The sequence below is a fragment of the Chlorocebus sabaeus genome, chromosome 23 (assembly GCF_047675955.1).
Source record: "Chlorocebus sabaeus isolate Y175 chromosome 23, mChlSab1.0.hap1, whole genome shotgun sequence".
Classification (NCBI taxonomy): domain Eukaryota; kingdom Metazoa; phylum Chordata; class Mammalia; order Primates; family Cercopithecidae; genus Chlorocebus; species Chlorocebus sabaeus.
In genome coordinates this window covers 4,469,627-4,477,492 of record NC_132926.1, presented here as the reverse complement: position 1 = coordinate 4,477,492, position 7,866 = coordinate 4,469,627, and the positions used below count along the sequence as shown (strand labels likewise).

The 7,866-nt window shown below is 43.1% G+C and overlaps 1 long non-coding RNA gene across 5 annotated transcripts; it reads left to right on the top strand.

The window, feature by feature from the left end:
- The first annotated feature begins 925 nt into the window (after nt 1-925).
- Nucleotides 926-5,639, top strand: LOC103245068 (uncharacterized). 5 transcript variants are annotated; one of them, XR_501838.3, is made up of 4 exons: nt 926-1,435; nt 1,555-1,750; nt 2,014-2,153; nt 2,912-5,639. It is a non-coding gene; the product is annotated as an uncharacterized lncRNA (long non-coding RNA). The 5 variants fall into 5 exon arrangements; XR_501841.3 differs by having other exon boundaries at nt 2,014-3,030; nt 3,922-5,639; XR_012090761.1 differs by having other exon boundaries at nt 2,014-3,030; nt 3,335-5,639.
- The last annotated feature ends 2,227 nt before the right edge of the window (nt 5,640-7,866 follow it).

The following is a 7,866-nucleotide window of genomic DNA, read 5'->3' as shown; positions in this document are numbered from 1 at the left end:
CTCTGAAATGAGATCATTTCCGCCTTGGCCCAACCCCTTCCTCTCCAAGTGTATATAAGGCACTGCATTACCGCCATTAAACGAGACTTGATCAGAGCACTGTCTTGTCTCCATTTCTGGTGTCTCTTGTTCCCCAAATTCCCACTCCCTCCTCCAGGGCCTGCTTCGACGATCCCACGGGCCGGGATAACCAAGCTTGGGTGAAAAATGTCTGCACGCCCCAGAGAAAAGATGGTTGCGTTTGTACTGAACAGGTACAGGCATCTCTTCCTTGTGGTTGTTCCCTACACGATCATGTATAACAACTATTTACATAGCATTTACACTCTGTTAAGTATTGTAAGTGATCTAGGGAGGATTTGAAGTATGAAGGAGAATGTGCCTAGGCTGCGGGCAGGTACTGTGCCGTTTCATGTCAGGGACTTGCCCAGATTCTGGTGTCCAGTGGCGTTCCCATGTCTTCAAATGTTCCCGTATGTGAGGGTCTCAGGGGTCTCAGTTACGTTGGTTGCCCCTGATTAAGGAAGTCAGTTCTTCACGATCATAGGCCCTTTTTGTAATGTTTAAATACGTCTATTTTGATACATTTTAAACATTTAAAAATAAAATCGGACAATGCCAAGATACAAGGGATACTTTTGAACGGAATGGAGAAGTCATTATTGTAATAGTAAGACTCATTGTTAAAACCTTCTAATAATAGAGAGGAGGTCTATATAATTTATACAATTGTCACTTCATCTGAAGATTATATAGTCTTTTCCAAGCAACAGCAGCTTAATTCTCTGGTCTATTTGGGTATATAAAAGACTTCAAAAAAAGAATTTAACATTTATCTTTGTAGAAAATAAGCAATTGGAAAGTTCTCCATGCTGACTCCTAATTTGTGGCTAGAAATGGCAATGATATGAACATAAGTAGTGCTATTTATTAATATATTGCTTTTTAAAAATCAGTTTCTGTTTTGTAATTAGGTAGAAACAGAACAGAAAGACATTCTTGATTTTGGTGACTGGAGTTGTGGAGGCTGGAAGTCCCTGCCAATAAAAGCAATGAACCGGACACACACCACTTACCAATCAAGCTGATTCTCAGTGTTGTGAGTATGAACGTAGAGGAAAAAATGCTGTTCACACAATACATTCTTTCTATGAACTGAAATATTTTTGTTAAAGATTTTGTTGACACATTTCACATTCTTATTGCTATTGGCTTTACTGAAACTGAGCCTTCTCTTTCTGAACAGAGCACCGTGGCCTGGCAAGGACTGACGTTTTCCAAGGAACCCGCTGAGCTCCTGTGGGAGCTGCTCCCTGCGCTGATGTGGTCCCTCGGCTGGCAGGCTGCCCTGCGATCAACCACGTGACACCTGCCTGTTATGAGGGACAGGTAGGAGAGGATGAGCTTTCCATCAAAACAAAACAAAACAAAAACGGTAAGGTTTTCCAAACTGCTTTTCTTTCATTCAGATTTCATCTTAATACTAATGTATAACAATTTTTTATTTATATTTTATAAGGTCCAAAATTTCTGATAATTTTGGTTCTTTTCCAGAATCCAAAGAAGCAACTCGGCTTTTCGGATATCATGTTTATGTTTTCTGGGAATTGCTTTTCTCTATGTCTAAATAGACCACAAATTTGAGACTGATTTCCTTTGTCAGTAAATGTGAATGCTTCCAGTCATCTGTCAAGTATCTTATGCTGTTCTGACGATGAGGCAGATGCCTGCTGTTCTGGGTCAAACCGAGGTGAATGTGCATGATCACAGCAAGTACCACTGAGGACCTATTGGGATATTTTATCTAAAATGATCTCATCTCGTGTATCAGTTAGATGTGCTCTTGCTTTTTCTGCTTCTCCACTCATTTCCAGTCCTCTTTAAATTCTTTAAAAAATCTTCTTGCCTACATTTTTCTGTGACCCCTAAAGACATTGTTTTGGACTGCTGATGGCATGTACAATTCAGTGTGTCTGGTCTCTGAACTGAAAGAATAATCTTTTTGAATTTTAGAGATTCAGGACTCAGGGGGAGACTTTGTGGCGAGAGTTGACATAGAAGTTGACAGCCCAGACCCTCCACCAGTTCTTAGAAGTGTTGACCTCCAAGAAAGAGCCAAAGGAGCTATAACTCCTGTTCCCAGAGACTTCCAGGTACCCTCAGTCCTCCCCTCTGCCTCATTATCTTGCTTTCAGATTGATGTCACTTTCATGGTGACAGATTGTTGAAAGGTCTGTCTCGCTCTATCTTCGAGATGATGCACTTGGTGGCCAGCACGGCTCCATCCACAAAACAACCCTTACCTCTGAGAAAAGCTGGGAACATTGCAGTTTATTTAGATATCAACGTATGAATTATTGTCAGAGCACCATAAGGTAGTCTTTCCCGAGACTGGGAGGGGTTCCCTGCCTTCTGAGGGTCCCGGGGCCGCCTGCCCCTTCAGGGTGCCCTGAGGACCAGATGATGGAATCGCTGAGAGTTTTAAACACTGGCTGTTTCTCTAGCATGAAGTATATGCTATGGGGCTCTCTGTGTAGACTCCAGTGTCTTGAATGTGAAAAGCAAGTTCTAGATTGATTTCTGAAAAATGTGCATGTCAGCCTGTGGCTAGAATTGGGGAAGAGTGGCCCACACACTTTGACCTCTTTTCTGAGACGTGAAGGTGAGTGAGGGTGCATTAGTGACAGGAAATTGGGGGTGCAGTTTGTGGGACATCGGGTTTGTTATGGAAGAAAAAGAAGGAAGAGAGGTGCTTTCCAAGAGAACAGGATGAGTTGAGCCTGTGATGGACTGGGAGAAAGGGAAGAATAGCCTCTCCTGGTAAATGAGAAAGGAATCTAAGGCAGGAGTCACTGAGTGAAAGCGGCATTTTTGTAAGTCAGCATTTAATTATGATTCTGTCACTATTTAGGTCCCCGAATGAGGAAGTCCCTCTTTAGTGGATCCAGATAATCTATTCATTAGACCTGGAGAAGAACAGGAGGTTGTAGTTTCTTTTTCTCCAAAGGATCCCCAAGTTTGGGAGGAAAGGTAACATAAATATGTTTATAATGACAAGATTTTACTCATCTTTCAAAACAGCCACTTGCTTGGATGTGCTTCAAAACCCACCATCTGAATGACACAGTCCACATCTTACTTTTGCTAATAGATGCCATGAATCTGTGTAAACCCTTTCATTTAGCTTCAGATTTTCTTCTTTTTGTTACTGAGAATCTCCTTTCAAACCAGCTGAATAGATATTAAGAAATGATTATTTTAAGTATATTCTGACAAAAGTAAACAATGAAACAACAATTTTGATTTTTCTTATTCACTTTTCTTATTCTCCCAGAACCTGTTGATTTTGTCAGCTGTTGAGCTGTATTTCTCCATTTCTTCTATGGGCCCATGAATTCTGGGCTTCCAAATCCCAAGTGAATATCAGCCTGCAGCCGGAGCTCCCCTGTCTAGGGTACCAAGCTTGCTTGTGTGACCCTTGCTTCAACGGCCCTCTCCTCGGAGACACACATGGCTTCTGCCCCTGCCTGGGCTACAGAACTCTTTCATGTGTTCAGTCTGCTATTAGGATCTTAGGGAAGAAGAGAAGAGTCCTGCCTGCACCAGTGTGAACGCCTGTGCCTGGAATGCTTGCCCACGGCTTCCCTGGGCTGGCTCCCTCTGGCAAGCTTTCCTCCACTCTTCCCAGGTTTCCCATGAACAGCATGCTTGTAGCACCATGGCCGCTCACACCCCCTGTGCAGATGGCATTGGATTGTCTCTCTCCTTGCCTATATTCTTATCTGGAGCACAAGCTCTAAGAGTGGGAATATCATTGTGTCCTCAGCACCTAGCTAGGTCTTTTGGGCAAAGGAAATATAGGAAATAGTTGACCAAAGAATTGAATTCAGAATCTTCAACTCAGATTCCTTTCTCTATTAGGATCTAAAAACTGTCTGTGCAGCCATTTGGACCTCAGAGTGAAGTAGTGGTAAAAGGTGAAGTCCATTCTTCAGGAAGTAAACCTCTGCCAGGCGGATCATGCTCAGACATTCGATTGAAGTTTGTCCAACAGTTTCTTGCCTTGGAAGTTGTCCCTCTTGGTGGAACACAGTAAGTGTCAAAGATGGACAAATAGTCAATCCCCTGTTTGTACATGTATAGGAGAAGATCCCAAATTAATGTTTGGAGGACAATTTTGTTGTAACAGACACTGTTGAGGCTCAGTTGTACAGAACTGGAAAAGCCTTTATATGTGCATATGTCTAGATTCAGCCTTTGTTTAACATATATTCCAATCCTGATCCTGCCTTCACCAGCTGCAAAGAGTAGCTGACATGTGACCACAACACAGGAGCTGCTGAAGAGGGAGGATTATCACCTCAAACTCACGGCCACCTGGTATTTTCAAAAGCCAGCTGAGAGAGAGAGTTACAGAGAGCTGTGGAGAGAACATGCAGTCCATCCAGGCATCTCAGTGAGCTAAATTTCTCAATCAGTCACCCCGTGGTTTCTGGATGTCACACTTCCTGCCCATACCAAATGGAGCACCTCAAAAGGAGCAGAGCCTAAGAAATGGGATTTAGTATTTACTGTAAAATTGGGTTTTTGAGACTCCCCATGTTCCACAGATTCATCTCCAAAGGTCTCAGCTTTCTCTTTTAATACAAGGCAGAGAGGTGCAGACCACAGCTTAAATAATTAGCTGCTGATTTTCCCCAAATTTGAGTAAGACCCTTCTTTTCACAGACAAAATGTGGGTGAGATGGCAACGTAATTCACAAAAAACTGGTGCCTCTTCTTCTTTTATGAGATGGTGATGGGCTTGTGGAACTCAGCTGGTCACACTTACCTTATAAGTGGACTGGAAGGTGTATGTGGGGTCGTCTTTATCCTCTGGGGTGTATCCTCACCAAATTGAACCGTCTTCCATCTAACTGGGAAACTGTAAAGACTCATCATAGAAGCCATCTGCTTCCACCAGATGGCTATACCTTCTTCACAGGCAGCCACGATCAATGTTGAGCTGCAAGTTGTGGCCTGGGCCAAGCACACGGCTGCAGCTTTGAGTAATATGCACCATGCCCTTACCCTCCTGAGGACATCGCTCAGATTAGGCAGGTGGCCTTACCAAACTGAATGGCAAAGCCATTTTAAAGCAGCTCAAGGGGGAACTGGTGCTTTGATCAAAACCAAATGTTGCAGCATGTTTGAGACTATTCACACAATATTACCCAGGCTAAGAAAGCTTTAGACACTCGTATCTCTGCCACTGACGCACCGTCAGCCAACTCCGTATCGGCTTGGTCCCAACAACTGCCCAGTCTTTGGAAAACTTCCTGTTAGTTTACCTGGGATAATTTTACTTATTTTTCTTTGATGTTGTTGGGTATGTTATGGTTGTACTCTGTGGAGGAACGCAAGATAAGCTTACTCGATACTTTCTTAACTTGGACACTTATTAATCTTCCAGGTTTCACCTCTTGCTGGAACTCAGAGCTGCAAACGATGCTTAACGTACCAACGCTTTCTGACTGAGCTCCTCTCTACCCTGAATACAAGAGACCCTAATAGTTATGTGGAAATGTCATTGCCCCTGTTCAGCATGAAGAAGTTACAGAAGACGGACCTTCATCCTTCTGCAACCCCGAGGATTAAGGGTCCTCTTGTAAAAAGGAGGGGGGAAATATGTAAGAAGTGTTCAAACCAGAGCGACTCCATTTTGAACAAGGGCTAAGAAAAATGAAACTGGGGCCTGTTCAGCTGCATTCCCAGGAGGTTAAGCATTCCTAGCCTCAAGATATTTACAATTGAGGGAACAGATTAATAATGTTTCCTAAACACACTCAGGACTTAACAGACCCAGGAATGTCTTGATACTTTGAGAACAAAAGCATTTGTAGTTTTAAATATGCATTGTACCTAGTAGGATGGATGCTTTTCTCTTCATAGTTTTGGAAATGCCCCACCCTGTCTATGGAGTCACTATTTGTTCACTCCTTTACTTTAATAAAGTTGCTTCCATTTTTCACTGTGGACTTGCTCCAAATTCTTCCTTGCGTGAGATCCAAGAACCCTCCCTTGGGGTCTGGATTTGGACCCCTTTCTGGTAACAGGTGGATCTACAGTTCTGGGGGTCTAGCCCTCTTCTCACAGCTCCACTAGGCAGTGCCCCAGTGGGGACTTTATATGGAGGCCACATATTAACCCCACATCTCCCCACTACACCATCCTAGTTAGAGGTTCTCTGGATTTTATATAAATTTTCTGAAATCTGGGCAGAGGTTCCTAAGCCTCACTGTGCACCTGCAGGCTTAACACCATGTGGAAGTTGCCAAGGCTTACAGTTTGCACCCTTGGAAGCAGCAGCCCAAGTTTCACCTTGATCACTGTTAGCTGTGGCTGGAGCTGGAGTGGCCAAAGTGCAGGGCATCATGTCTTGAGGCTGCACAGAGCAGCAGAGCCCTGAGCCTGGCCCATAAAACCATTCAGTCTTCCTAGGCCTCCAGGCCTATGATCAGAGGGACTGTCACGGAGGTCTCTGAAATGCTTCTGAGGCTGCTTTTTCATTGTCTTGTCGATTAGCAATTGACTCCTCTTTCCCTTCGGCAAATTTCTGCAACCTGCTTTAATACCTCCCCATGAAAATGGATTTTTCTTATCTACTGCATGGCCAGACTGCAAATATTCCAAATGTTTAAGCTCTGCTTCTCTTTCAAATATAAGTTCCAGTTTCAGGTCATTTCTTTAACTCAGGTATATGATCACAGGCTTTTAGAAGCATCTAGGTCAAATCTTGAATGCTTTGCTGCTTAGAAATTTCTTCCACAAGATACCCTAAGTCACCTCTCTCAAGTTCAATGTTCCACCGATTCTTCGAGCAGGAGCACAATGCCACCAGTCTCTTTGCTGAAGCAGATGAGAGTGACCTTTACTCCAGTTCCCAATAAGGATTTTATCTCCATATGAAACCTGCTCAGCCTGGACTTCATTGTCCATATCACTATCTATCTGCATTTTGGTCACAACAATTTAACAAGTCTCCAGGAAGTTCAATTTTCTTCCTAATCTTCCTGTCTCCTGAGCCTTCCAAACCCTTACAGCCTCAGATTACTGCCAATTCCAAAGCTGCTTCCATATTTTAAGGTATCTTCAAAACAGTGCCCCACTCCCAGTACCAATTTTTGGCACTAGTTCATTCTTTCATTGTTATAAAGAAATGCCTGAGACTGGTTAATTTCCAAAGAAAAGAAGTTTAATTGCCTCATGGTTCCCTAGGTTGTACAGGAAGCATGGCAGCATCTGCTCAGCTTCAATTATGGTGGAAGGTAAAGGGGAAACTGGCACTTCACTGGTTGGAGCAGGAGGAGGGGGAAGGCACTACACACTTTTAAACATGATCTCATGATAACTTGCTATTGCCAAGAAAACACCAAGGGGAATGGTGTTAAACCATGAGAAACTGCCCCCATGACCCAGTCACCTCCCACGAGGCCCTATCTTCAACACTGGGGATTACAATTGAACATGAGATTTGGGTAGAGACAGATCCAAACCATATGACAGTCATATGACTCTGTGAGCATTAAATATATGCAGAAAAAAGCATTTGACAGATTCAACACCTATTAGTGATGAAAACTCGCAACAAATTAGGTATATAAAGAATGTGCAGGCCAGGCGCTGTGGCTCGTGCCTGTAGTCCCAGCACTTTGGGAGGCCGAGGTGGGTGGATCATGAGGCCATTTATATTAATTCTGAGAGTAAGTTCTTATAGACCTTCCTTCAATGTTATTTATTAAATCTAAAAAGGGCTTCTTTAAAAATCTGAGACTAGGTGCAAGAATAGCTAAAATCTCTTCTACAGTTATTAATATTTTATTAGAC